General features: G+C 40.2%; 1 long non-coding RNA gene across 2 annotated transcripts in view; it reads right to left on the reverse strand.

Annotated features, from left to right (window-relative positions):
- Window positions 1-504: 504 nt before the first annotated feature.
- LOC123384471 overlaps window positions 505-24393 on the reverse strand; it is a 221309-nt gene continuing 197420 nt past the window's right edge. For both annotated transcript variants that reach the window (XR_006595593.1, XR_006595592.1), the window contains 2 exons: window positions 5975-6270; window positions 505-2838 (listed from right to left, as the gene is read on the reverse strand). This is a non-coding gene — a long non-coding RNA (uncharacterized LOC123384471). The remainder of the gene's footprint in view (window positions 2839-5974; window positions 6271-24393) is intronic.

Genomic DNA, 24393 nt, shown 5'->3' on the forward strand with positions numbered 1-24393 from the left:
CCATTAGTTTTCGCACCTGAATTTTAGGAGAAATGGAAAGGATGCAAGGAATTAACAATATTGAACTCTTTGGACAGATGCTTCTGTAAGCATTCTTTTCGTTCATCTTTACACCTACCCTGCCAGCTAGGTTTTTCTAAGCCCATTTTACTGACAAGGAAACCGAGGCTTCAAGAGTTTCAAACTGAGACCAGAAAATTACAGCCCATGGACCAAAACTGGCCCACGATTGCTTTTGTAAAACAATCCTTTGCTGGAACTCAGTGACACCCACACTTTTGTGCACCATCTATGACTGCTTTCACATTACCATGGCAGAGTTGAGCTGTTGCAACAGGGACTGCATAGCCTGCAAAGCCTTTAGGGAACAGGTTTGTCAGCCTCTGGCTAAAATGCTGTCACTATCTTCACCCCAAAAAATACATGCTAGAGATAGGATTGACCTTTAACCTATACCTTTCTGGTTCCAGACCTCATTTGACTTTGAAACAAGAAACAAGAAAATAAGGTGATATTTGGGTTTTTATTAACCAATAGCAATTTCAAATACTTATTTAATTTACGAGAGAGAGAGAGAGAGAGAGAGAGAGAGAGAGAAAATGACATTGGATTGCTTTGAGGTCAATTTAGAGTTAATACAATGTTTATAAATCCTTTTTTTTTTTTTTTTTTGTCCTGGATCTCAAGAATGACCCAGAGGAACTGCAAGACCTTGCCAATCATGTGCATCCCTATCCTTACTAGGGGAAAACAAAAGTTACTGAGCGATTCAGTAGTTCTGGGGTGGCAAGCAGTTAATACACTCATGCCAAAATCCTCCTCGACCAAAAGATTTTTCAGGTTAAACCTAAATTATTCAGAAAAATTAGATAATCTACACATATTCCCATGACCTTTGGGTTAGCAGCTGTTTGACCAAAAGTGACAGATTCAGGTTGGCTTGTGCACTGGTTCTCAAAGTATGGTCTGAGGGTATAGCAGCATCAGTGACATTTGGGAACAACTGGGTTCTGTTTTCTGACAACCCTTCCAGGGGATTCTGTTCTACCAAACCCACTCCAGTAATGCTGATGCAAGCTAAAGCTGGAGAATCACTGGTTTGTGCTATGGATATTCACTCAGGGTTTCTTGGTCGGTTTCTGAGTTGACTTTTAATTCATTCATTCATTCATTCATCCACTGAACATCCTATAAATCTATCTTTATATGTTCAGTCTCTGTTTACAAAGTGCCTACATCTTTACTTAGCAGAGGAGATAGGAAAATGTGGAATGGGGAAAAACACATTCTGACATTATTCTAGGACTTCCTTCCTCTTTAGTCGGGTACATGGCTATTATTTGACATCAGTTGATATTTCCACAGCAAAGTTGCTTATTTAATTAGTAAAGACTACTACGTAGTCTTGTTCCACATTTGTCAAAGATGAAACAAGGCCCTGTTATATCCCAGGGAAAGGCCTGGGAGGGGAGGGGAAGGTGTGTTTTGATCTTCAGGACTTTTTGTTCAATGTCTTTCAATGTTCACTCTTTCAGGACTGCTGTTTTTAAGACAACCACCTGAAGATTAAAAAATGATAGAATTCATGGAATTAGGAGAAAAGGCTTGTCATATGAGTCAGGCACCTCCGTGTGCCAGTTCAGATGATCTCAGCTCACTTATGAAGCTTCTGGACACAAGTGCCACTTCAGGGATGAACGGGTCTAAGTGCATGCTCCCCCATCCTGGCTTTTCCTCCTATTGACTCCAAGGTGTGCGAGGCTACAGGACAACTGAGAACTCATGTGCGCACAGCCCCGGAGTGTAGGGAAGCTAAGGTCCCATGGAGGGAACCTTTGGCCATTGGTAGGCAGAAGCTGACAGATAAATCTTCCTCCTGCTTCTTACCAACCAAGTGTTGTGGGATGCAGCCATGAAAGGGCATCCTTTTAGGAGAAAGTCCACAACATGGAGCAAGCAGTGACACTTGCTCCCCAGCAGGGGCCAGCTCAGCACTCTCTTTCTTGTCTTATCCCCTTTTCCCTCCTTTGCTTCCTGGGCTTTATTCCCTAATCAAAGAGAAGCACATACACCATTGCCCTAGGCTCTGCTTTCTTTGAAACTCAGGCTACAGTGTATATTACACCAGAACAGAGGCCAGAAGTTTCTTTCTTAGGCTCATCTCAGACTGCGGTCAGTGGAAGTTCTAGATTATGGAGAACATTTGAGAAGTAGGGGAGAACACTTAGATGATGGCAACAGATGACTTCGGGGCAACTTCAATAACCTCACGTTGAGTCTCACTGACCACACATTGTCACCGGAACCCCTGTGGCACAAACCTGGCTCCTCACCTTGTCTACCTCCTTTCCCCATTGCCTTTCACTGCGTCCTGTAGACACGTCTGGATTATACTCTTGTGAGATCCTGCCCAAACTCTGCCCTACCGTGAAGCCCTCAGTTATGTCTTCAGCCTACAGTGCACTCCCCCGCTCTGAACTTTTCCGGCACCCATTGTCTTTTCTGCTTAGCATCGGTTGCGTCCCATCCTTGGTGTGATTTTGCCTATCTCTGAGTAATTTTATTTTTTTAATTTTAAGTTTTTATTTTCGTCCCAGTATAGGTCACATACAGTGTTATAATAGTTGCGGGTGTACAATATAGTGATTCCACTCTTCCATACGTCACTCGGTGCTCATCACGACGCGTGTACTCCTTAATCTCTGAGTAATTTTCTAACAAGATGATACTGCTTGAGAGGAGTCCCCGGGTCTCGGACTTCCTGGTAACCCTCAGAGAGCCGGCAGAGACCTTTCAGTGTTGGTTGCTGGTTTCCGTTGGAGAGGCCATTCTCCTTTCCTGGAGAAAACCGAGTGAGTATGAGAAAAATGGTACCAATTACGTACTCCCAGACTCCAATCCTGAATCCAGCCAAACTGCTTAACAACAGAAAAGTGTCTGTTTTTCCCTGTTTGGTTTAATGATTTTCCTGTAGATCCACATCTCTTTCTATCACAAAGAAATCACTTTATCCTGCTGGGTAATTAATACAAATGTACAGTATGGCAAACATATTCCTGTAGACGGCTTATTTTTGCTGGTAAATTACAGGAAATCCTATATAGTACACCTGGGACACCCTGCAGTTTGAAATTAGAATATAAAGTGTCTCCCAGTTCCTCCTGCTTGGCTAGGATACTGGTCTGATTGTGAAAGCCTTTCTAGTTAGACATGTAATAAACTGGAATGATGGCAAATTCATTTACTTCCCTTTAGCTTAAAATTAATAAAGATTTTAATTCTAAGCTTACAAAAACCCACCACCCCGTTTACAGCCCTCTGGGTTACTAGAAGGGGATGGGGTGTGGTGTTGGCTCCCAGTTGTGAATTCGTTCAAAAAACACACGCCACATACAAATTTGTAACCAAATCCTTAGAGTTTAAGGCATTCGCCAGTAAAACTCCTTGGCCAAGCTTTAGTTCTGTGTGATGTCACATCTATATGAGCCCTAGGACAGCATTAAACTGGCCACAGCTGTTTCTGATTAGAGCAATCTAGACCCTCTTAAAGGCAGGCTGCACCTCTTCTCTGCCCCTTCCCTCCCTCTTCCTGAGTGGCTTTCTTTAACAAAAGAACTTCTTTATGAACATGGTCAGTGGGGTCTAGCTGTTTATTCTCACAGCAAGTTCGTGGTAATTTGGTTCAGCCTTGGAATGGCTTTTTGTACACCACATGTGGGTGAGGACACACACACACACACACACACACACGGAGAAGGCCCAGAAAGTCTTTCTTCTTGATAATTGCTGGATAAATCCTCCCTAGGCCTGTGGGTGCTGAAGTATAAATAAAGCAAACACCTTGGCATCTTCCTTTTGGGAAACAGTATTCCAATCCAGAACCAAGAGCTTAAGGGAAGTGTCAAATCTCATCTCTTCTTGGAAGAGAAGGGGGTAATGTGAGGATAGGTGGTATAAACTTTGCTGAAATTTACCCCCTCTTTTTGTTACATAGTGTGCCCCCTGGTGGGACAGGGGTCCATCAACTATTTCCTAAAGGGCCAGATGGTAAATAGTTTATTCTTGCAAGCTGCATACCTTGTTGCAACTACTCAACTCTGCTGTGTCAGTGGGACTCATCCACAGAAAACTCATACGTGTCAGACAAAACTTTGTTTACAAAAACAGGGGTTGGGTGGGATCTGGCCCGGGGGCCTAGCGTGCCGACCCTGCTCTAGTACAGTGGGTCTCAGGATGTGGTGGCTGGGTGCCAGTTCAAAACTGTTTGGAAATGTCCCATGAAATGTCCCATGACATGGCAAGTACGGACATTGAAAGTAAATGGCTAGTAGCAATTTCACATTGCCAGAACATTCAAGTGCCTGAACACTGCCTTTCTCTTTCTGAAGAAAGAAGAGGCCAGTTCAGGTGTTGCTGACCTTGCCTAGGGTTTTTGCATGTGGTAAAGCCATATATGGATCATGCTCAGTTGGATACCTATTTGTCCATGATGGATATGAAAACCAAAACCAAAACCAAACTGATGAATGAGTGTTTACCACAGACAGTTCGAGGGGCAGCTCTAGCCGACGCCTGAGTGAGAAACGCGTCAGTGTTCCGATCCAGCTTCTAGCCCCATTTTTTGTCTCTCTGTGAAGAAAGGTTGGGTAATACTCTCCGTCTGCCTGCCTAAGACCCTGAAACACCAAAGCTCCATCTGCCTTGCTGGCAGGTGAGGAACAAAGGGCCTGTGCCTCTGTTTCTGGGAAGTTAGGGCAGTAGCATCATGAGGAAGGTTGGAATTTTTTTTTTCTTTTTTTGGTCTTGTGGTAAAAATTATTGGTTAGAACAGACCCACAGGGAATGGGGAAGGAGGTGCAAATTGCTGGCCTTGGAGAAAAAGAGAAAGAAAGCATTACTTCTTGAACCCAGACTGTTTTGTCTCTTTTCTGACTCTATCGAACCTCCCTCCAGTAAAGCCACCTTCCCAGCCAGGCCTCTTTTATAAGGTGCTACTCACAGGCTTGGCCTCACAGTTTGTAAACACATAGAAACTTATCTGGGATCTGGGGTTGAGGTCTTCAAAACCCAAAGAAAACTTTGGAAACTTAAGGTTGTTAAGGAAAAGCATTAAATGCCAAATTTTGATGGGTTGGGAACATTTTAAGATACTAGTACCATTGGATTCCTAGCCTTAAAAGCCATGATGTCACTGTAGAGGAATATGATGTCAGGCTGTAAAAAGATCAGAAAGCTATTGAAAATTCCTAGGCCATGTTGGGAAGTTTATATGCAATGCTGAACAGAAAATACAGTGTTCTTTTTCTTCTTCCCTCTACCTCCTTCACAAGCAGGCCTGCCAAAAGCATGAGGTGAGGCAACTGCTGCCTGGGAATATAGCTGGCTTTTATTACTAGAACTTGTTCATTCTTTAACAGAGTTGCAGTAAAACTGTTTTTCAAAGTTCCTTGGCTTAACTACTACATGAAGTATTAAATGGTCAGCCATCCCCTTTTAGAAAGAACATTTGCTTTCCATGAAGTCGGGAAGACACTTTTCCTTGTGTTGACTCAGGGCTCTCAGTGACATGGCAATCATTTGTGTATTTTCATTTAAGAAGACTAGACTTCTTGCTTTAGCTCTCTTATTAAAGAATTATGGGGGTTCTCTCTCTCTGTCTCTCTCTGTCTCTCTCTCTGTCTCCTCTTTCTCTCCCCTCACTCTCCTCTCTCCCCAAGGACTCAATACTAATAATGTTTTTTTAAATAATTTATATTGATACACTTTCAAAGACAACGATCTCACATTCTGATGGTAAACTATTGGGTAAATCATCTGTCAGGAATGATTAAGGAGCTGGAGAGACTGATTTATGGGGAAAGATTAAAAGAACTAAATGTGTAGAGCTTAGCTAAGCAGAGACTGGGGGCACCTGATAGTCATCTGCTAAAATCAGGGAGGGATGTGACTGGAGGAGAGGGGAGAATTATCTCACCTCGAAGCTGCGCTCTAACTGAGAGCAATGTGAAGAAATTCAGGAGAGGAGGATGTGAGATGGGTATCGCGGAAGTCTTTCTGACATTGAGATCCATTAGGCGTTGGGCTCATCTCTCAGGAGAAGTGTAGGTCCCATTCTCTGAGATGGGAGTGCCCAGCTGGAGAGCTAGCCGTACTTCAGGGACGCTTCAGATGGCGGAGTGTCTGTGAGATGGGCAGGTTCCTTTCATTCAGTTCTTTGTTTCTCTTTTCCTGGGTTGTCATTCTGTTGTCCCCAGTATTTGCAAATGCTGTCTAGAACGATAGGAATAAGAACCAAACGGAGAGGCTGAAGAGGGGGCTGGGACCCCATATCTACTGGTTCCTCCACCTTTTCCTCCTAGGCAATGATCTCTCTTCCCAGGATCCTAAAACCTACTGGATGCACAAGGTGTTTTAAGTTAAAAAAAAAAAAAAGATAAGGTAAACATAGTGGAAGAAAATACCCACTTTTCATTCCTAAGTTGGGAGAGATACAATGCTTTGAACATTATTTGAAAAATAAAGAAAGTCACCTGAAATTCCACTGATAAAGATAATTAATGCTCACAAGTCTGAATGTATCATTTTTTTTCACTGTCATTTATGAATTAAAGAATATAGAGTTGTTTTAAATCACTTTGAGTTTGGGGTGCCTCCACTTTCTGCCACTCTGAGAATTTGGTCACTCCAAATAAAAGCAGAGCGTAAAGCCAAGGCCCAGGTGATTGCCTTCCATCCCTCACGAGAACTCCTGGTAAATGCTGGGATTGTGGGAATGCTGGCCAGATTCTGTTTCAATTATTTACATATTAGAGAGAGGGGACCACAAGATCTTAGAATAACAATCCTAAATATTTACTATTTTCCTCTTTTTCTCTACCCACTGAGTGTGAATAGGGGGTTATAAAGGTCAGACGGGCCTATGGAGGTGAGAGATTAAAAGAGAGTGATACTGAAGAGGGAAACAAGAGAAAGAGGAACAGCAAGAGGAAATAAAACTGGTTCCCAGGGATTTACAATCTGGTTAATATTTCCATCCTCTCAAATCCCTAAGTTTCATATGTAGTTTCCCTGCGAAACACAATATCAGCATAAGGCTAATATTAATTTGAATCTCTCTTAGCAACGGATAAAATATCCTAAAATTGTAATGCTATTTAAGCAAGGTCAAGAGAGAGAGGGGCATATATTGATGTGACAAGTCACTTTGAGAAAAATCAGATTCCATAGCTGAGGAAAGATCCTATCCAGTTAGGAAAGAAACTAAGTTTTCTGAATTTTGGATTACCTTCCATGCAAATAAAAAGCTCAGAGAACACAATGCAGAAGTCAAATGTCCAGCAGATTTCACCTGACCTGTGCATGAGAGCAAACACATAAATTTTCCGATATACAGATTCTTTCAGCATTAATTCAATCTTCTGCTATGACAAATGAAAACAACCATTTGTTTTCCTTAAAAGCCATTATACGGATTTTAGTTACCCAAACATTTAAGTATTTCTGTTGAAATTTTAAGCTCTCATCAAAATCTTTGCTGGTATGAAGACATAGCTAAATGTCCTTTCTAAGACTTTTCTGTACAGTTTTGGAACTAACATCTAAACTGAAAATATAGTGTTCCTTTACCCAGTACATTGCTTTCATCACGTGTATGTGAGATATGTAACTGGTCAGTAAAGAGAAAGTGCAAGCTATACTTTGCCTTTCCATAGGAATCTAAAAGGGGATGGAAAACAAACACTCTCCCTCCCCACACCCTTCAGCCCCAACTGACTTTTACTCATTTTCCTTCCAAATGCACATGCCTTTGCTAAAAGGAAACCAAAAAATAGATTGGAATCTTGCTTCTAGCTTTTCTGGGTTTTCAGTTTTGTTTTCCTCTGCTATTTGCCACTTTGTTGGATGTTTTGTGTGGGTCGGAATGTGTGTGTGTGTGTGTGTGTGTGTGTGTGTGTGTGACTTAATTATATGAAAATTATACTGGGGGTTCAGTAACCAGTGGCTTGAAAATTAACTGAATTATGAAAGCTGAAATGTTGCTCATAGCATCAGTTAATGACAAGGTCGCTGCCACTGTCATATTCAAAAGAAATGTCACACTTGAATGGGGCTGAGATGGCTGTGTTGTCCCAGGGTCCCAGGTAGAGACAATGAAATGGGGGCTCCTTGGGTACTGTTTCATCCCATGTTTGAATCAAACGCATTCTTCTTTCAACTCATTTTGGTTCTGCTGTGTTCCCATAACATATGGAGTCCCTAGGTATTCTGCTATAACATGGAAACTTTTAGGGCTGGGAATAACAGATCATGAATAGATTGGAAATTCTCTCTAAATGCCCCCTTGGGTGGTTGATGTAAAGGCTCATTGTGTGTTGTTTCTATCTTTTACAAAAATCAAATATGTCTAGAATTATTTGAGTCCAACAGGCTATATTAGGGATCTGAATGCCAGCATACCCCATACACTACCAGATAAATAATGACAGATGTATGCCCCTAGTATCTCTTCCTATCTCCCCGGCTCTGGGCAACTGTAGTTAATTGAAAAAGAGGAAAGAGGAAATTGAGTTTGGGACAGAGTCAGTTGGAGATGAAGGGAAAATCCAAATAAAGGACTTTGATGTTAAGCCTGTCCCAAACCAGTTGGCAGAGCTGATACAAGTTACTGCATGGGAGCAGGGGGTGGGGGTGGGGGGGGCGGAACAGCAATAATTCTGCAGAGCAGTGAGCCAGAGAAGGAGCAAGAGGGATGGGTGACTTCTAACCCAAAAGGAGGTGAAGTGTGCCCCAGCTGTCTTGGACCCTGTTGAGCCCCCAAGGATCAGAACAGGGCTTCAGGAGAAGAGGAGACAGTTAGCTGCCCTGCCACTCCCCAAAACTACACCCCCATTTCCTCAGCAGAAATATATCGAATCTGCTATTGTACATTCAGTGTTTATTTTCCCTCCCTTTCTCTCTCAAGATGAGGGTTACCTAAGACATAAGATTGGAATACATAAACATGAATATACTTTTCTTCTTTTAATTTTTCTCTTTCCTACCTGGAGTCCAGATTCCAAGCGTCACCATATGGTCTTCAAGAAAACAAAACAAAACAAAACAAACAAACAAAAACCCCAGAACAACTAACAGCCACTGTTTTCCTGTCACCACCATTAAGTCCTTTACCTCTAACATCTCATTTTATCTTCACAATAGCCCACTGAGGTTAAACTTACCATCGGGGTTTTAGAGATAAGAAAACCAAATGAGGAGAGGAAAATGAGACAAGTTGCCAAAGCCTACCCAATTGCAAAGGAACTCACCCTGTATCCCACCCCGGCAAGTCTGTCAGAAGCCCAGGTCTGTGCATGAACCCATTTGCAGTCCACCTCTCAGCTACTGTGGCTTATAGCTGGGGTGACTTTAATTCCTGCTTTGCCCAGTACAAAACTCCTTTATATTTTTGTCCCAGTTTTCCATGTGTTTGAACTGAGCCTCAGACAGGAGTTTCCTGGTAAAGATGATGGAGACACTCTACACTTAACACAGCTCCCCAGTGTGGTGTGTTGACCAGGTTTATCCCACCCGTCAGAACCTGTGGTTCTGGCAGCAGGAACAGAGCTCGGACTCTGACCCCCGGTGCCCAGGGAAGCAGCAATGGCAGTTGAGAAGGCGGGATACTTGCCCTGGGCTGCGTGCTGAGTGCTGAATGCCCACAAGACAATAGAAGGACGGGGGCATGTAGCACCTGCTCTCTTGTCCCCATTGTATATTAGTTCAACTTCTCTAGAGACAAGAGAAGGTGAAAGAAAGGGGTGGTGGGGTGAGCACAACTAGAGCAGTGAACCCTCAGTTGAGAATTAATCAATAATTCTGTCTCATTAGATAACTACACAACATGTTACAATTTTCTCTGATTACTCATGCTGAGCAATAACATACAGGGGAAGGATATTCCTCAGTGTTTATAGTTCGTAGAGTGAGAGCAGTTGCAAGGAACTTTTTTGCAACTCTTAATCTTGGGGGGGAAAAGTGTGTAGACACCTAAAGAAAATCTATCCTACGTTTGGGGCATTCAGTAGGAAAAGCACGTGACATGCTTTGGGATGAACATGTTGCTCAAGAAACCTCCAGGGGAGAAGGAAAAAGGAAAGACAAACCCTGACCAAAAATTCCATAGGCCTAAGACTTAGGATACACGTAAATGTCATTGGTAGTCTGTGGGGATGGAGGTGTGTCGACGGTCCCCTCCACTTACAGGTGAAGAGAGCAGCATTTGTGCCAACTTCCAATTCCCACTCTGGTATCTGCCACAATGCCATACTGGCCGCTCTGGTTCACTACTTCAGAGAGGTAATACATAGATTTTTTTCCCAGAAGTAGGTGGGTGCTATGGGATGTTGGGTGACTCAATCGAGTAAACCTCTGATTCTTGATTTCAGCTCAGGTCATGATCTCGTGGTTTGTGGGATCAAGCCTGGTATTGGGCTCTGTGCTGACAGCGTGCAGCCTGCTTGGGATTCTCTCTCTCTCTCTCTCTCTCTCTCTCTCTCTCTCTCTCCTCTCTCATTGCCTCTCTCCTGCTCTCTCTCTCTCTCAATAAATAAATAAACATTAAAAAAAAGTAGTGAGTGTTATTCCCTCTGTGTGGAGTCCACATCATATCCTTGAACTAGAATCTATGATGAAATAGTTTATCTGTAAGTATATAAAGGCCAGTGTGGTGACAGCAAAAACGTTTTTTGAACACTTGCTAGACCATGCTCTAATTTGAGGATTTTACTTGGATTAAGTTATTTAATATCCTCACTACACACCAAGAGAGGGAGGGACTCTTACGATCCCCACTTCAAACACGTAACACTGAGATTCCAGATGGAATATCCCCTCCAGAGTTCTATCATTCTTCAGCCCATGGAGGTTGGCCTCCCCAGTGGGACGGCTCTGAAAAAGATGAAGAATAGTTTGAGTTTCCTTGGGTTCAAATTTGACAATTACTCTTTTTTTTTCTTTTTAAATCTTTCCTTAAATATCACTTTCAAATCTCTATCATGTCTGCTCCTCCACTCATACGTGTGTCAGTGAGAATCATAGTAGGGACACTACCCAAAAGCAGAGATCAAAATCTGATCATGTGCCGGACTGTGGCAGAAACGACGTATTGTCTACCCAATAGCCATTCTCCTCCTGCCTTAAACCACCCCCTGATTTGGGGCAACAATATGCTCAGTGGTAACAAAACAACAAAAACTCACGTCTACTTTTCTCAGACTCCTATGCAGATATGTGGGCCCATGTGACATGATTCTGACCCAGAGGTATAAATAGATATTTAGAGATGGGTCTCATAGAGGAACTTGAAGGAAAGGGAAGCCAACTCTGTGGGGGGATTCTCTTTATACTTTATGCATGTCTTCACTCTTTTTGATGTCTAGAGCTGTCACAGACAGTCTCTTACAAATGAATATGAGGGAAGGACCATAGAATTGCAGAGATTTAAAGCTTTGAGTCACCTCACCAACCCTAAACCTCCACCTTCAGATCTCTTATTATGTAAGAAAGAACGTTATGGAGATGAAGAGGGTAGATGCATGTAAAGCTTATGACGATAAGTCACATAATAAGGCTATAAGTGTAGCTATTACTTATGTTATTAAAGCCACTGTTATACAGGCTTCTCGTAATGCATAGAAGAACCTAATCCTCAACAAATATTAGTGCCAAATGTGAACAATTTATCTGATAAGCTCTTTGAGGACAGTAATAAGGCCTTCCATAGGAAGTTAACTGGTATCACCTGGAAAAAGCATTTTGTGGTCAAACTTGAGAAGCCCTGGAATAAGCGAAATTGACCAGATTTCTCTAGTGCAGTACTTCTCAGAGCCTTTAGTAATTTAAATACGCATTAAGAATCTTTAAGTGGGAGATTAAACAGGCAGCATTTTCCCAACTTCTTAAGTTTGGTTGGGTGTCTACACAACACCCATTCAGGAATCCTAAGTTGGATGTTTTTAAATATGCTTTCCATTTCTAATATGTTATGATTCTTTTCTAAGAATTCCTCTATTTACCGAATTTCTGAATGCACTGTGCCATTTCATCCCACTTCTTTGTTCAAACTTCTCCCCTGCCTGGACTATAGTTTTTTAACGAACACATTAACTGAGTGCTATTTTGTTTCCACTATCGTGGCAAAAAATTTCATACATTTAATCTATGAAATTAAATGTATGAAATCTTAAAGGCACAGCATAAGGAATGTTTGTTTGTTTCCCATGAAAAACTATAGATCTGAGTGACTCTTTAGGGGTCAACCAAACTCTGTGTGGTGACACATAGGTGACTCTAACCTCATGACTCCGAGGCTCTACCTCTCAAGAGGAGGCTTCCCCTGAGTTTGATATTTCAGGGAAGGAGAAAGCCAAGGGCTGCTCACCACCTCAGCTTGGAAGTAAAGCACGTCACTTCCTCTCATAATCCACTGGCCAGAACTAGTTATGTGGCCCCATCTAACCACAAGAAGCCTGAGAACCACAGTTATGAAGATGCTAGGACACTGGTAAGCCCATTAATGTCTATTACAAAGTCTGTAGGCTGGCTAATATTATCCTCTTTTATTTCATTGCAGGTGGGGAAACTGAGGCTTAAGAAAAGTAAAGTAACTTGTCCAAGACCACTCAACATAACCAAGATTTTAATCCAGACTGCCTCTTGGGATCACCTGACCTCCAATTTACCCTGGGTGGATTTGTGTAACAAGTTCCTCTCTACCCAGCCCCTGACCCTGTGAAGGAACTGCTCGGAGGAGGGACAAAAAAAATCTGATAGAAGGAATAGTGTCTACAATCCCTTTTCTCCCACCCCACCCCCCATGTGGACTGTGCCCCCTTTACTTTTCACCAACACTTAATGCACATCAATCTTAAAAAAGAGAAGAAAAAAACCTCCCCTCCCCCCCGCATCCCACAGACAAGTGATGCCCTTTCTGCTGCTTTACAGAATAGAGAGAAAACAATGGGTCCCCGTGTAGAGAGTTCTAAGTCTTTTATCTTTCTACAGATTCAACCACAGTATTGATTCTTTATTGACCTAAACTGTCCTAAGCACAGCTGTGGTTTTTTCTCATATAGTGTATGGGAGAGTTAAGGCAGATACTACTTTAATATTGATTTTTGTGAAAAAGGTGCAGGAAAGAGGGCAATTTGTGTCTGCAGTCGCTCTTCACTATAAAAGATACCATTGTTAGGAGCTTATAGCATTATATCAAGGGTCTTAATCTGTAGCAATCTTTTTTTACAACTTAGAAATAGGCTTGGGCAAATGTGTGATTGGTGTTAATGATATTTTGAAGTGAAGCAAATTTGTCAGCCTTTCTAAGTAAACTGCTCAACTTAACTATTTGAGGACTTGGTCAGTTGGCTTGATGGTTGTGCAGAAATCCTGGGATTTATTTATTTATTTTAAAGTCCTTTGGAAAGAATGTTTTGTTGTACAAACAGTGACAAGAGTGTTGGTTCAATGAGTCTTTGAGAAATGGGAATGCTTGTCTAGGGCTGAAATAAGCTATGCCTCTCTCCCAAGGTGAATATTTCTTCTTTAAGAATCAAAGGATTCTGGTTTCTGGAATATTGTTCTGTGATTCAGGAGAGAGGAGGAAAAAGAAAAAATCACTTAAGATAAGGCAATTTTATTGGCCAGAGTAAAATGGCTGTTGAACTTGTGGGTGGGATTTTCACGTTCTTGAATGAATATGTATTTTTAGAAACAGGTTCTGTTTGTATGATAGAAAACCTTTTGGAAAAGTTTCAAAAACTCCATAAGAAATGGTAGCTTCTCTGAAACGGGCTAGCTTAATTTGTTTTATATTTAGGAAATGCACTGAAAATCGGCATTTAACACTAAGTCTAGAGAGTTTGTCAGCCACTATACTGTGGTTTTATTGAGGTTATTTGCTTCCCTTCGTGTGGGAATAGCCAATGAGCCAGTGAGAAATATTAACTATGTATCTACTGCACACAGAACATTCCCCAGGGCACTGGCCACAGAGGAGTACAAGACAATAGTGATTTAGAGCCATGACCCCAGATAATGATGACCAGGGACTGGTAGGCAATGCCAAGGCACTGAGTTATTTGCGGGTATGGCAAGACCCCTGTCAGCTTGTCTTTAAAAGCTCAAAGGGTAGGGTCCCCTTCCATCACTGGATAAGTGTTATACGATAGCCTTCAAGGTCAAAGAAAAAAGAATCTAGTACTTCTCAAGATGCTGTGCACTCTCGCCCTGTTAGGGAAATCTATACACTGCTTAACAATATTAGAATGATGACTTCCACTGATGAATGGTGTATTAGTGAGCTTTAGCACACTGACTACTGGGCAAAATACATCTCTTGGGTCTGATTCTTGCAGACAGATGCCAAGATGTATCAAATATTCAAATTATCACTTCCTTGTAACACCTGGTTTCTACTTAAAACCCCAGTAAATTCCAAAATAACACCTGCTCTTCAGATCATTAGTTGTATTCTAAACATTTTTCTTTAATCTAATGCTGTTGTTTGAAAATGTGTAATACTGCAACCACCATGAGCTGCTTCATTTATATTAACATAGCATAGTACTGGGTACATATTATACAAGAAAAAGGCCAGAACAGGGATCATTCCATAAGGAATAGAGGGGCTAGTGATTTGATCACACCCTTAATCATCTTTTCTTTCTTCTATTTCATTTTAAATCTCCATATTGAGTTACCTGACAAAATTTGCAAACGTGCAAAAAATATGCCCCATATTGATTGACTCTTTGACATAAGAGTAAATTATCTTTACAGCTCATAAATATATTGCATAGCAAACACGTACACAGGCATGAACACACAGATAGACACATACCCCCTCATGCTCTATGCCACTTGAAAGCTGGACAGCCCTGACGATAAACGTAGCCAATATGCCAGGCTCTCAAAGAAACCAATAATATGGTAAAAATAGCCATTTTGTATTCTTTTTTGCCATCCATAATTGCCTTTAGAATTTTTTTTCTAAAACTCAACTTGTGGAGGAATTCAGAACATCAGCTTGAGAAAACTGAAAGCCAAAACTTATGGTTTAAATGATGAGTGAGCTGGAAGCATGGAACGGCCAGTTGGGGAGACCTGCCATGTGACTTGATTGGCCCAGGAAGCTAGGGGCAGTCTAGAGGAGCAAATATATTTTTTTGACTTGCTTTGCTCAAATAAAGCTTAAATGTGATCTTGGTGAACAAATGGCATGCCTTTTCCTCAGAAGTTTAGACAGCAGTAGAATAACTGGAGACTGAGAATCAGTAGAGAGTGGTTGTCACCAAGGACAATAACATCATAAAAATCAAAGCTCAGGGGTGTGCAGGCCTGCAAGTTTCCTTTAAACATCCTCCCCCACTGCATATATTCCTAACAGTACCCAATGAGGGGATGGGCAAGAGAAGGAGGGCAGTCTTCCTCTTACAATGTGTTTTGAAATCTTAGGAAACACTATTGGTTCTTGCCATGATCATGGCCAAGGATTCTAGATAATCTTGCACAATGAAGAACTTTCCTCTACCTATAAAACATCAGAATTCTCTCCATGGGGCACCTGGGTGGCTCAGATGGTTAAGCATCTGACTCTCAATTTTGGCTCCGGTCTTGATCTCACGAATGCATCAGGGTCCCTGATGAGTGGGGAGCCTGCTTGGGATTCTCTCTCTCCTTCTCTTTGCCCCTCCCCCACTCACACATGCATGCACACACACACACACACACACACACACACACACACACACTGTCTCTCTCAGAGCAATTGTTTTCAAACATTAAAAAAAAATTCTCTGCAACAGCATGTAATAAGTCCACAATTAAACCAACCTAGAGCACAACCTCACTTTAGTATTTACGTGTTTAGCAAAATTTCAATATACACTGACATTTCCAGAGTGTTACCATCATATAAATCAAAGGAGAGCATACTTTCTTTCATTAGAAGCACTGTCAGGAAATTGTTTACTGTTTTGGACAGCCACATCACTGCTCAAGCTTATGGTATTGGCTTTACCATTTAATTCACATGTACTTCTCAGTCTGCATGTATAGCTACTTGACATGTATGGTGATTCTATGTAACTTCAAATATCTGATTATTGTCGTATAACATACAACAAAATTTATGTTGTAGGAAAGGAGTATTGGGTTTGACGGAGTTGAGAAACAGCAATAAATACATACATACATACATACATACTCCAAGTTTATCCATATACTATCTTTGTTCTAAATAGTCATTTCACGTCTTTCCTTATACTTGATTACCTCCAATTTCTGACTTGACTCTCTTCTTTATTCTTACACTAAGCACTTAACACTCTTTTTCTGGCCACAACCTTGCTGCAGTGCCTTGAATAAATCACTTTCTCAGGTGAACTGATCTGTGGTACCAACTTCAGTTTGCCTTTGCCTTAGAACTAGAGGGAACTCTATGATCACATAATTCAATCTGTTCATTTGAAGATGGCAAAACTGATTCTCAAAGAGGTTGCCTAAGACTTTTCTAAGTTTTCCTACAGAACATGAGGCAAATAAGACTGTGCCCTGAGCATTATTCTTCCAATCTGCACATAAGGATCAGAGCCCTGTTCAGCACAGCTATCTTCAAGACACCTAATAGCTTTGAGGCTTATAAGACTAGACGGTGATATGATTGCCATCTTCTGTTTTCAGAAATGCTAATATGCTTAACTGGAAGCTTCACAGAAGAAATATTGACAGTAGTCTTCTAAGCTCCACCTAGGGCTGAGGGAATGTGGGCTGTTAGACTTTGGATGTTCCAGTCCTAAGAGCAAGATTATCTCTATTATGAGATGGCTGAGTCTGGCTAAGCCCGATGCTACTAACCTCTGGTTCGCCTCATTCTTTTTCTTTATTTTGAGTTCATATTCACCATGGTTAGATTTGGTTCTCTAAGGAAGAAATAGGATGGTTGTAGGATGGTCATTTTGATTATAAATTAATATGTTGACAATCATTCAGTTAAAAAAATAAATTTCTGACTACGATTGGCTTTTTCAAGTAGCTTGATCACAGACTACAGGGAGGGACTGCACTGATCATGCTGGGGGGCAAATACTTTTCTTCTAAGCAACAAGTATTTCCCATAACGTCAATTTTCTGGTTTCCTTCATCAGTTTCTCTGGGGCTAGTTAATTGACATCTAGCTCTAGAAGATGAACTCCAAATGGGTGTTCGCTAATCAGGTTTCTGATCCTACAAGGCTGAGGTCTGAATAGCAATTTCCCACCAAAATAGAAACTCCATGTGGGCAGGGATTATTATGTTTATTTTCACTGCTTTATTCCCAGTGCCGAAAAGTGGGTGGCATATCTTTTGCATGAATGCATATTTCTCTGGCGGATACTAACTTCTAGCTCTTCCTTGGGGACATGCCCCACCCCTCTACACACACACCCCCATACCACTGGTGTCAGTCACAACTATTTTTCCACCCTTGCTAGCAGAAACAGTGTCTTCCTTTCATCAGCCCATTGCATCAACAGGAAAGGGGATGAATATAACCCCTGTAGGCTTGTTCAGACTCAGAAATGACAACCAATGACGGGAACTGAAATGACCAGGGACTTTTTGTGATGTGGCTTCTGGCAGAGCTGAAGGATGAGAGGAATGGGGAAGAAAACCATAGGAAAACAAAGACATTAAAGAAAATTTCTCTCTTATTCAAAACTGTTTTATTACCTTTCTCATGGCCTTCAGCAAATAAAGATACGGCTCATTTAGGCTGAATCTTGTGAAATTAAAATTCAGGAAGGTAAGTATGCTAAAGACTAAGGGGTGTCAGTTTGATTTGTTAATACAGTACTTTCAACAAATGATGGGGGCCTGAAATAATGATTGTAGTTTTAGGAAGGGATGAGAGGTAAGAGAATAGGCCATTTTTTTCTAGTTTGAGTCTGAAGGAAATGAGAGAAGGTTGTAGCTAAAAGAAGGCTTATAATCAGAAGAAGTTTTTATTTATTTTTAAATTAGGAGATACTTGAGCATGTTTTGCAGCTCATCTAGACTGAAAAAATCATGGAGAGGGACTAATATGTGAATCAAGATTCTGTGTGAGATGGGAGAAGAGAACACCCAGCAGGTAGATGCTTGCCAAAGCAACTTCAAGGTGGTTCCCTAAGATAATTTCAACTTCTGTTATGTATTAGAAATCCCACAAGAACTCTCTTGCAAAGAGACATCTCTGATAATCTCACAAAGAAGCTTTATAATATAGCTTTGAAGGCAGCTTTATGGAGAGAGTTCTGTCTAAACTTGTACTGCATAGCTTCCCCTACGTACACAGTCTGCTCCTGGTTGAATTGGTTCATGCTATCTAGAGACACAACAGAGGTACAATGATCACACTGTTCTTACTTCTTTAGAAAATCTTATTTACAGAATTGTTTTATACTAACTTGACATCAGTCCATTAGACCATGGTGCTTCTGTTTGCTAGAGTACAATGGAGAGAAAAACCTTAGACTCCATTGGAAAAAAAAAAAAGGGTAAGAGCACCATTATGGATGAACCTCTGCATGTAGAATGATCAAAGATTCCAAATGAAACCAACAGATATCAGAAATGACACCCAGGTGAGCCTCTCTGGGAAGTCCTTAACAATATGAGTATATAACCACTTAAATTCCTTTTTCTTTAAATGGCAGATTCTCAGTAATTATATGTCAAGGAAGAGTTCAAACACATCTACTCAGTGAACATCTCCAATCTTAATATAAATATATAAACAGGGAAACAGATGTCAATCATCGAATAGAAAAGTCTTATAAATTCACTTCAGCCATCTTCTCTGTAAACAAGCTCTTTAAAACAGAACCAAAACAAAACATCAGCAGGCCCTTAGTTTATGGAGATAGTCACAGAGAGAGGCCTCAACTTTAGCATATGTGCCTTTTGATGAACGTAAATCTATAGAAGAAATACTCTGGGAAGTTACATGCTTTAATTCTATAATGATATAATTGCTAGCACAGTATGGACATTTCTGTCCAAAAATACATTTTATCCATCTAAAAGGGTAATATTTAAGAGATTTGAATGAAAATAACTTGCTAAAAATAATGATTCTGTTTATCTTTCCTTATTTTATTGTAAATATGAGTTTGCCATATAGATTGATGAAAGCAGAGTAAATCTAGGGAACTAAAAATCATCCATAATCCCAATACCTAGAGGCCTCGTGTATCATATTTCCTTCCCGTTTCTTTTCCATGAATTTTGTACATAGTTGATAATTATGTTACATAGCAGTTTAGTATTCTGATTTTCTCATATAACAGCATTCCCCATATTATTCCAATTTTTCCAGAAATTTATTTAGCAAATGCAAAAAATACCATTGAATATATTAAATTGAATAATATAAAATTTCTGATATTTAACCTTTTTGTTTTTTGACTTCAGAAAATGGCAATTTCATAGTGTTCAGCTTACATATGAAAGAATTTATCTATCATTTCTCTATCACCACGATGGATAATTTGGTCATTTCTTGTTTATTTTTTTATTATTAAGAACATGTTGAAATGAATGTGTTTTTGCATACTCTTTATTAGCATTTCTGATAACGTCTATAGGCTCGATTCCTAGAAGTGATGTAACTGAACTAAAAATAAATTTCTTTATGGTATTTTAACTTCCATTAGAATAATTTTTTCCTAGGAGTGCCTGCGCGGTTTGGTCGGTTAAGTGTCCAACTCTTGGTTTCGGCTCAGGTCATGCTCTCTCGGTTCATGGGTTTGAACACCACGTCAGGCTCTGTGCTGATGCTGAGGGATCTGCTTGGGATTCTCTCTCTCTGCCCCTCCCTGCTCTCTCTCTCTCTCTCTCTGTCTCTTTCTCAAAATAAATAATAAACTTTAAAAAGAAAAGTTTTTTCCAAAATACTAAGCAAAATTAATTGCAATCAACAATGTATGAAAATGCCTGTTTAACCACATGCTTATCAACATTGAATTTTTTAAAATTTCTTCATTTATTGGAAATTTAACAGAAATACAAAAAACAAAAACAAAATAGAACCAAACAAAAGCCCAATGACTTGTTTACATTTGTCTTTCTTCTTTAATAGTCAAATAAAAATATTTTTCAAGGTTTGTTAGCTATTTTAATTTCCTCTTTGGGGAACTGTCTTCCTCTGGATTTTGCTTGTTTAAATTTGAAGGATTATCGTTTTCTCTCAAGTCCTGCTGTCATATTTACAGCCTTTCCTGTCTAGTTTGTTGTTTGCTTTGATATTGTTTATTTGACATAGAAAATCTTTTATCACATATAAAACTGAGTCTTCTTCACATGGTCTTCTCTTTGTACCCATTCTGTGTCCAAATTTCCTCTTCCTGTAAGGACACCTGTCATATTGGAGTAAGGCCTATGCTAATGACCTCATTTTAACCTTTCCTCTTTAAAGACACTTGTCTCCAAATATAGTCACATTCTGAGGTACTGGGGGCTAGCACTTCAACATGCGAATTGTTGGGGGTCACAATCTGGCCGATAACAACGGTCAAGGTCATAATTTCATGGGAGCAAACATGGGCACTCTGCCTCCAGAGCCATTGCTCTTTCTTTTTCTTTTTCAACTTTTTATTTTTAAAAGAGTTTAAGACTTCTAGAAAGTTGCAAAAATTGTACAAGGAGTTTTCATATATCTTTTTCACACAGATTCCCTTATGTTAACCTTTAAATACATTTGTTTTTATTCCTCTTTATATAAGCCAGTACTGTTTATCAAAATTAAGAAATTATCTATACAATACTATTATCAAATCATCAGACCTTAATAAAATTATACCAATTACCACATTACTGTCCTTTATAAAGAAAGAAAAACAAAGCTTTCTTACGTTCCAGACTGTAGTGTTTTCTTTAGTTGCCACACCTCTTGTATTTCCTTTAACTTTAAACATATCTTTTTTTTTTTTTAATTTTTCCTATCCCTGACAGTTTTGAAGAGGACAGGACTGATATTTTCTAAAATGTTCCTTAGTTTGAGTTTGCTGATGTTTCTTCACAATTAGATTTAGGTCATGCATTTTGGGCAGGAATTTCACAAAGAGTTACTGTGTCTCTTAGTGCATCATATTCTTTTTAAGATTTTTTTTAAGTTTATTTATTTTGAGATGGGGGAGGAGCAGAGAGAGAGAGAGAAGGGGGAGAGAGAGAGAGAGAGAGAGAGAGAAATCCCTAGCAGGCTCTGCACTGTCAGGGCAGAGCCCAATGTGGGGCTTGAACCCATGAACTGTGAGACCATGACCTGAGCTGAAGTTAAGAGTTGGATGCTTAACCAACTGAGTCACACTGGCGCTCCTCTCAGGGCATCATATTAGGAAGTACATGATATTGATTTTCTCCTTTACTAGTGATAGTAACTGATCATTTGTTAAGATACTATCTGCCAGGTTTCTCCCCTATAAAAGTCACTATTTTTCATTTCTAAAATTAATAAATGTCTCATGGGGAGATACTTTGAGACAATATAGATAGCCTTTTCCCAACACAATTTTACCTCCTAATTTTGTATCTGCTGACAATTCTTGTCTAAAATAATTATGATGATGATTTTTGAATCTGATCATTCCTTCTATATCTATGAATTGCACTTCTGCCATTTGGATGAAATCCTACCATGCCCCATTTATTTATTCATTTACTTGTATCAGTGTATACTCATAGATTCTTATTTTATTCTATGGGTAATAATCTCTTACTGCCATTATTTATTTTGTTGTTCATATTATTCCCCGTTTGGCCAGTGGTAGCCACTTCAAACTGCTTCTATATCTTTTTGACAAGTCCCTATTATTCCTTGAGCATTTTCTTAATTTCTAGCTCAAAAGATGTCCTGAGATAATCTTGTACTCTCTCAGTTCCAGTCCTAGAATCATCTATCCCTTCCAAGAGTCATGGTTGCTGTTCCTGTAGAATGGCCTTTAAACAACAAGATCTGGGCTCTAGGTGTGCTCACTGTTACTGAGGTGTAGTCGATTCTCAGCAGAGAGCTAGTAAATGTATGTTTGTAGCTATACATCTATACTGACTATCATCGACCATTCATCTCTCTTCCTCTATTCAAATTGATTCTGTATATCTAAACATGTTGAAACCTTCGTTTCAAGTTGTGAAGATGGTCCTGACCTACAATCCTTCTAAATCTATGTTTCAGATGATCTAATATCCCTTTGTTAAAACTGCTCAACTTTAATTTCCAGTGTCTTTCTGACTTTTTATTCTGGAGGTTACCACCAGACATCACAAATCTAGGATTAGGAGCACAGGAAAGTCAGGTAACACTCCAAAAGAACTATATATGAGAAATTATTGGAAAGTCTGCAGACAGAATTTGGATCTTTTCAGTCTTTTTTGGTTTGCACTTATGTAATTTAGAGCATGTACTAGTATCACAATCGTATCGACCCTGAGGTTTGAGAATTACTAAGTCCCTGGAGGCATAGATAGCTGAGGGGTAGGTTTAGGATTTCTGAACTCTGTCACAGACAGATCTGGCCTCAATTCCATATCCCAGAGAGCTCTGTGTCTTAGGTCAGAGGTCAGCAAATTATGACCATACCCATTCATTTATACATCGTCTAAGGCTGATTTTCTGCTACAATGGTGACTTGAGTAGTTACTATAAACTGTAGAGCCTGTAGAGCCTAGAATATTTACCATATGACCCTTTACTGAAAAAAAGGGTGCCTATTCTTATACTAGATCATCCTGAGCTCTGATGTTGATAATCTTTTTGCCATATATCCATGTGTACACACACACACACACACACACACACACCCCACATACACACATACCATTGCAAGGCAATGCCATCAAGAGATATTTTATACATGAGTGCTAGCTGAGGGGAAAAAAATCTGCCAGTGGTTGACTCTGTATCACATCGATGCAATTGCATTGGCATGAAAGCCTCTTCTTAGATTTCAAAGTATACTACGCCCAGACAAGGCATCAGATTAGTCTGCCTGTCCATTCTGTGTGGCATGCAACCTCTTCGAAAATTGGACAAATAAATGAGACGCCCGGATTCGGCAGACTGTGTCAGTTCTATATGACTTATCAGTTTGGCTTTGTGGTACTGTCAGAGGTGGACTAGTCCTATGTCTGCATTTCTCATTAATTATTTTGAGATCTGAAAAGAAAGGGAGACATTCTTTGGAAAGACTACGAATACAATACCAAGTTCAAAGCCATGTGGAATGGTGTGATGTCTGCTGGCAATGCCAAATTACCGCATGGGTGATCCACTTGCCAAGGTCAATAAGACTGCTGGAGCAACCCAAATCCCCCTTTGTTCTACCCATAATCAGACATGTAGAGATACGGACACCGGCAATATGAATTTAAACCTGGGTTTGTCTTACTCACTTTGGCCTTCCTGCGAAGTCTCCTGATGTTGACTTGATTTTTCTTTAACACCTTTTACTTTATGTTGAATTAAAAATGAGACTATGCTTCGGAGCTTCCTCAACCACATGTTTGCCTCAGGGCCCTCTGAACATTTTCTCTTGCTATGAAATAGTCTTTCTAGAATCAAAACATTCTGTGTGAAAATACCTTCTTCTTTGTTTTCTGATGACTCAGGCTGCTACTTACTTTGTGCACCTCTTCGGATGTATTATGTTTTTATGTCCACTCCTTTTACCTGCCATAAAGCACCATCGCTGGGCTGCCGGCTAAGCTTTTTGTCTTAGAGGTGGGAAGGAGGACACACACAAACATAGGCACCACCATTAACTCTTTGATTGCTTGAACGCAATGCCCTCCAGATCCACCTGAGGACTGCACTGAGAAAGTGACTAAATTTTAGTTTTAGTTTCTTACAACGCAAGCCTTTTTAATCTATCCTCTGGTCATTCGCCCAAATTGTGAGTTCTTTAGGTGGAAACTTTGGCTCCCCATAATACAAAATTATTATTCCTAGAGGACGGAGGCTTTTAAGGAACTGGAAGTAAATATTGCAGGACTCTTGAGAGTAAGAATGCTACTTTTCTTAGGTAATAGTAGAGGCAGTGTTTCAAATGTCTTTTAGCACTTAGGGCTCTTGTTAACATCAGAGATATTGCAGTCTGCCCTTTCACACTTTGCCCACGAACCTCAATACAAGATGCACACCATTCAAATCACCTGCAAACGCCCTACAGTGCTGAGTAATACTTATCCCTCATAGCCCTCCCATTCCCACTTGATAGACCTGATACCCTTGATAGTGTTCAATACTGAAGCCTTTTTAAAAAATGAAACATGTTCTTTTATTCCAGAGTTTTGGCATCTTTGACCCACTAAATCTAATCCAAAACTCTTTGGGACTGACATTTT

This window comes from Felis catus, chromosome A3 (assembly GCF_018350175.1).
Source record: "Felis catus isolate Fca126 chromosome A3, F.catus_Fca126_mat1.0, whole genome shotgun sequence".
Lineage (NCBI taxonomy): Eukaryota > Metazoa > Chordata > Mammalia > Carnivora > Felidae > Felis > Felis catus.